This window comes from Pteropus vampyrus, unplaced genomic scaffold (assembly GCF_000151845.1).
Source record: "Pteropus vampyrus isolate Shadow unplaced genomic scaffold, Pvam_2.0 Scaffold203, whole genome shotgun sequence".
Classification (NCBI taxonomy): Eukaryota; Metazoa; Chordata; class Mammalia; order Chiroptera; family Pteropodidae; genus Pteropus; species Pteropus vampyrus.
This window is the reverse complement of record NW_011888984.1, coordinates 655,086-661,105: the sequence shown is the minus strand read 5'-3', so window position 1 is coordinate 661,105 and position 6,020 is coordinate 655,086. Positions and strand designations below refer to the sequence as shown.

The following is a 6,020-nucleotide window of genomic DNA, read 5'->3' as shown; positions in this document are numbered from 1 at the left end:
GCATCCCCCAGGAACATCCCTACAGCTGAACAAGTTGGGTTCAGCACTCGTATGACAAGGGAGGATGCACACTATGGGGAGCTGCGGTGTCCTAGGAAGAGGGTGTCAGAAAAGACTTATTGAAGGATTTGGGCTTGTGCAAGGTGATTTTAGGGAGGGTTTCAGGAAGCAGGGCTTTGCTCCGCATCGGGTACTGTCAGGAAGCAAGAGGAATTTTATCACGAGTGGGCACTGTAATAAATCTTACCTATAATGAAGGCAGACCGGAGTGAGGCAAAAGCTGTGATTGGTAAGAAGAAGTGAATACTGGTTTCTGACGCTCACCACCTCCTATCTGGCCCACATGAATGCCTCCAACGCCCAACACTGGGCAGTAGTAATTCATTCCCGGATGCCCTCTTCGTGCGGCCTGGGCTCTGAAATCCCCCTTACCCTGCTCAGGTTGACTCCCTGACGCCAGTCCATCCTACCACCTGGAATGCCCCAAGTGGGCTGTGTCACCCTGCACCAAGCCACCTCCTGCACGAACACCCCCCACATCCTGCTCAGATTCCGAAACCTGCTCTGAACCCATCTTATAACTTGCAGATTGAACTTTTCAGAAAGGGAAGAGGAAGAGCAAAATGTGTTATACTTCGAAATAAAACAAGTCATTCCCTGATGGACTGTGCACGGTCTTAAATATGTTCTTAAAGGTTTTTGCTTTAGAAAGTAGGACTAACAAAGCCTGACCTAGAATCCAGGACATCTGACCCTAACTGTGAGCTCACTAGTCTTTGACACGCTGCCCTTCGAAGCATAAAGCCATTTTCTCATTCCAAAACTCTCACATTTATCTGACAAAGGCCCTGACAGCACCAGAGTGAAAAGATTTCTTCATATTTAAAAAAAAGTTATGATTTGCATTTTTCTTTATGAAAAGATTTATTTGACCCCCATATAAAAAGGCAAAGTTATTTGGGGGATAAATTGCAAATCTTCAGTCCAAATCTTCAAGTAAAGCCGATGCTGCAGGAAGATGCAACATATTCTTTTTATTCCGCAGAAGAGGCACTGGATCTCATACACACGGTCACGAGTCCGCTGGCGCCCATGACGTCCCACCTGTCCAGATATTCAGAATCACACATACCCATCCTCATACAGCCTGGCTTGCACCAGCCACTCAACAACCCCGGTCACACAGCAACCCACACACCCACACCACAAAACGCATATGACCCCAGTCACAGTCAAGCACAGCTACAATCTCCCACCGAGCCTGTCACCTCATAGCTTAGAGTCGCAAATCACCCTTCCAAGCTACTTTCTGCGACCTCCCTCCATCAGATGCTCCTTCAGTCACACGCCGTCTCACACGCAAAGAATTACGCACACACAGAAACACAACTCACCCACAGCCAGAGAGGTACAGTTAGTCCCGCAACCTTCACAGTGACACACACACACACACACACACACACTCTCACAAGTCAGGATACAAAGGGCAACACGTCAATTCTTTAAAATGTACATATAAAGCTCACACTGTACCAAGCGCCGGGACAACCTCAGAGAATGAAACTGACCACATCCGGAGCTCCCGCCGCGTCCGGCACGCGCTCGGCCTCAGGGTCGCACCCACAGGTGCCTTCGGCGGTCTGGCACTCTGGCGGACCCGCGATGTCTGCACAGTCCACACAGTCGCCGGGTGCGAGGTTCCCTCAGTTCATCGCGCCGGTCGCGAGACCCGGCCTGGAGCCACCAGTTCCGTGCGCCTGCGCATTCGCGGTCCACGCCCACCGGCTTCGGGCTGTGGACTACATTTCCCAGAAACCCCAGCGGCGGTGCTCGCTACGACCCTGATGGCGGTCTACAGTGCGATCTAGGCGGTTCAGGCACCGCGGGTGAGTTAGTTGCAGTCAGGGAAGAAGTCGGCGCTAGGTGAGACGAAGCGGGACTCGTAGGAGTAGGAGTGGGGAAGGGGCTGCCGCCCAAGACGCCCCGGAGCGCGCAAGGGGCGCATGGTGCCAGGAGCCTCAGGCCTGTGCGTGCGTGAGGAGCAGAGGGGGGATCGTGTGATTGATTCAGTGTGACAGGCGCTCCTGCCTGTCAGGTCCAGGTTGGGATTTTGTGACGGTGGGCGCGGTTGTGAGGCCGATCCTGGTGCTTTTCCCTCCCTCCCCTCACAGTCCCCACTTGTCTGCACAGAGCAGTGTCCGCAAGAGGAAAGTCAATACTGTATTCAGTCCTAGGATGAAGGTTTCCAGCAAGAAGGCACAATCCTGGGCTTGAGATGGGACTTTTAGAGCTAGAAGTGTCTCTGAGACAGACTTCTGGGACTAAATGATGGGAATGTCCCTACTTGGAGGCGCCGTGAGTGCTGCTACGTTTTTCGGAACCACCGCATTCCCAAACCTCTGATCCCAGGAATCTGCTGTGCATTCAAGGGCAGATGCCAGCCTCCGTCTCCCACCCTGTTATATGTGTGAGACCAGAGGAGATTTGGCCCTGGGCTCTAAGAAAGGCCTTGTGTTTCGCAAAGTTCCTTCCTCCGCAGCCCTGCCATTCTCCAAAAAAAGGCTCCTGAGGAGGGAAGAATTGTTGCACATCTAAAAGTTCAGATCAAGTGAGTTTGTAGTTCCTCTTTGTTCATACTTGCATTTTTGTTTTTAGAAATTGGAAACACTTGCTTTTATTTTCTGACATATCCAGTGACCTAGGTCTTTCTTCCCAATGAATGATGGGCGGTGCAGAAGGATCCCTCTCATCATTGGCCCTCAAATGCCCCCTCCTCGTTTTTCAAATCATTCCTCTGCGCTCACTTTTTATAATAAAAATTGCATATCCTGGAGTCTAAAGTTAAAGCTTTGTTTTATTGAGTTTAGCGTTTAGGTTGAATCACATCAACATCTCAGTTTAAAACTAAGGCAAGATCCGAGATAGTTTGACTTGTGTCAGTGAGTAAGTGACATGGTCATCTGCTTTTTAAGGCTTTTGGGAGCAGGAATGTGATTGGAAGTCTGAGCATGGAAATCCGTGTCATGGTGGGGAGGGATTTTTTCCAAGAAATCAGTGGGTTGAGATTTATGTTAATAGAGTTCGTCATAGGAAAAAAAGTACACGAGTAAAGTAATATTCATAGTGATGAACGATATCCAAACTTTAAATTTTCCGTGAATCTCATTTACTAATATTAGGATTCAGAGACATTTTACAAGATTTATACCCAAATTTCAAGTGATATTTCCATTGATTATTCAGTGGAGAAGTAGAGAGATAACCAAACACTGTTCTGTCTGTCTTGCCCAAATTTTCTTATTTAGTCTGCAGATGCCCCTCACCTGACTTATGTTCATTCAGAGGAGACTCTTGTCAGTCAAAATATCTCTTTGTTTTGGAGAAAATTGTTCAAGAATTGGTAGGCTTTATTTATTAGTCACATTGGTTTCCTTACTGTTCCCACACAAGTCGAACCGATATGCATCCAAGCTTTTAAAGTATTTTAAAATTGGATAGAGAATTATTATACACTTATTATGGAATTAATGCTCTTTTTTGCAAAAAAAATCAGTTATTCAGTTATACTACATGAAGGACTTATAAAGAAGAAAGTTAAAGTAGTATTAATATTTTGGGCAGGTATGTTTTAGCAAGATTTTTCTGTGCACCTGTGTATGTGTGTTTCTGCAGAATATAAATTGTGTTAATTGAACATTCAAATGACAAGAGACTGTCCAACTCCTATTTAGAAAAAGTAATTCTACCTAAACAGGTTTCTTATACCTCAGTGAATATAAGAAGACGAGGAAGATGCCAGTAAACTCCTCTAGTTTGATAAAACTTTCAGGTATTTACACCTTTTTAGGTTATGTAAATCAAGAGTAATTGTTATGGCACAATTTATCAAATAAGATAGCCCTTCAGCTATGGCCGTGCCACCCTGAACAAGCCGGATCCCGTCTGATCTCGGAAGCTAGGCAGGGTTGGGCCTGGTTAGTACTTGAATGGGAGACCACCTAGGAAGACCGAGTGCTGTAGGCGTAAAAAATAAAAAATAAGGAATTGTAAACTGGCAAGGTCTTTGCAACCTGTGAGGTCAACAACCCAGGGTTGCCTCACCTTAAAAAAAAAAAAAAAAAGATAGCCCCCTTCAGGATTATGTGTTTTTTAGATTTTGAAAGTTGCTTTCACAGGACATAACCATACCCTCTCCTGTCCAAGTATCTTTTAAAGCTCCATTATGCAAATAATATTTTGTAGGACAGATTTATAATAGTAGAAATCAGAATAAGATGGTAATAACTATAAATATTCATGTAAATCTTTACATAGAACAGGAGAATAAGATTGAACTGTTTATTAAAGTTCTCCATTTAATGCCTTGTTAGATTCTCTTTTTTAGTTTTATGTCTCTTTTGATAGCTGTGGGGCAGGAGGAAGTTCTTTTGTTAGCTTTCTGAGAATCTGTTTTGCTCATGTTGTTAGTTAAAAATAATTTAATTTCCAAGGCTTGGCTCTAAAATATTTTAAATGTCATTATAAAGAAAAGAGCGGGCATGAGATTCAAATTTTACTATAAAAACAGAAACAGAAAACTTTGTTTAATAACAGTAGAATAAAAGATGTGTAATACCTTTTAATAATACTATGTAACTTTTATTAAGTAATTATATGTCCTTAAATGGTATATATAATGTCTCAGTCTTCATAACAAGTGTATGAGATAGGTGCTATTCTTATCCTTACACTATCAATAAACTAACTGAAAAGTTAGAAACTGTCAGACTAAAATTCACATTCGGAAAGTCTGATGATAAAGTCTGTGTTATTAATGACATAATCCCTCCATCATTTTACATACTTCTTTAATTTGCCAGTATCAGTCAGTAATTCATATGAATTTCTTCAACAATAAATATGGATCGGTGTGATCAGTATTTCTAAGGCTTTGGTGCGCCATCGTAACTGACCATGATTTATTTAGCCTGTGGCCTCCTGTGGCTATTTATATTTACAATATTTGGTTATTCTAAGTTGTTATATGGTAAACATATTATGCATATATCTTAATGTGCTTTTAAAGCTATTTCCTAAGAAAAACTGCATAAAAATGACATTTTAGTCAAATATCAGACATAAGGGCTTAGAGTATGCTGGACTTTATGACAGTAATTACAGGAATACAAGTGCTAAAAACATAGTTACTACTCTTAAGTTTCCTGTAAGATACAGCAAATAGTATAAGATCAGAGTAGATGGAATAAGTGTTAGATCGAAAGTAATAAAAGCCACTAGAGAAATACACGTGCCTTAAGGGTTCATAGGAAGGAGATATTACTTCTCTAGCTATACCTCTGTCAGGTTTCTATCAAATTATTCTGAACTCAAGGGAACTCCATAGCGACGTATGGATTTTATGCTGTATGCTCCCTACCAGCGCTGTTCTGTGATAATGGATCTGTTCTGTATCCACGTTCTCCAGTATGGTAGCTACTAGCCACATGAGGCTGTTGAACACTTGAAATGTGGCTAGTGCCACCGACGGATCGAACTTTCAAGTTTATTTAATTTTACTTAATTTAAAATTGATTTAAATAGCCATATGTGGTTATAGGCTATCATATCAGATAGCACAACTTAGTATTTTACAGTTTTTATTCTAATAATGTTAGATTTAAAGTGGGACTAATAGGAAAAGATTATTCAGCAGCAGTTTGTAGGATATCGAGGCTGAAAGGATAGTTTCAGTGCGAAATGAAGTCAGGAATACATCTGTCAGGAGTACATGAAAGGAAGCCTCGTTGACACCAGCTTGTATACATACAAGACATTGCAGTACATTCATATACATGGACATATATAAAAAATCAGAGTGTTGGTCACGCATGAAGAGCTAAAGGAAAAAAAAGACATTCAGTAAAAATTTAACAGCTGTTTTCAGATTGTCTTCAGCTTTTTCCCCAAGTTCAAGAGAATTGTTTTAAAAAGGGAAAGCTTTCTCTTATCAAAATAAATACATATGTATGCTTATGTATGTG

The 6,020-nt window shown here is 42.1% G+C and overlaps 1 protein-coding gene, 1 long non-coding RNA gene and 1 pseudogene across 3 annotated transcripts in view; 2 read left to right on the top strand and 1 right to left on the bottom strand.

The window, feature by feature from the left end:
* Positions 1-905: 905 nt before the first annotated feature.
* LOC111746860 lies at positions 906-1,746 on the bottom strand. 2 transcript variants are annotated; one of them, XR_002783283.1, is made up of 2 exons: positions 1,527-1,746; positions 906-1,104 (listed from the first exon to the last, which is right to left on the bottom strand). It is a non-coding gene; the product is annotated as an uncharacterized LOC111746860 (long non-coding RNA). The 2 variants fall into 2 exon arrangements; XR_002783284.1 differs by having other exon boundaries at positions 1,569-1,746.
* Positions 1,747-1,807: 61 nt separating this feature from the next.
* ZNF546 (zinc finger protein 546) overlaps positions 1,808-6,020 on the top strand; it is a 25,136-nt gene continuing 20,923 nt past the window's right edge. Inside the window, exons 1-2 of the mRNA XM_023537908.1 lie at positions 1,808-1,886; positions 2,191-2,608. The gene's annotated coding sequence lies outside the window, so the exon portion shown is untranslated. The remainder of the gene's footprint in view (positions 1,887-2,190; positions 2,609-6,020) is intronic.
* Positions 3,905-4,023, top strand: LOC111746887 (annotated as a pseudogene).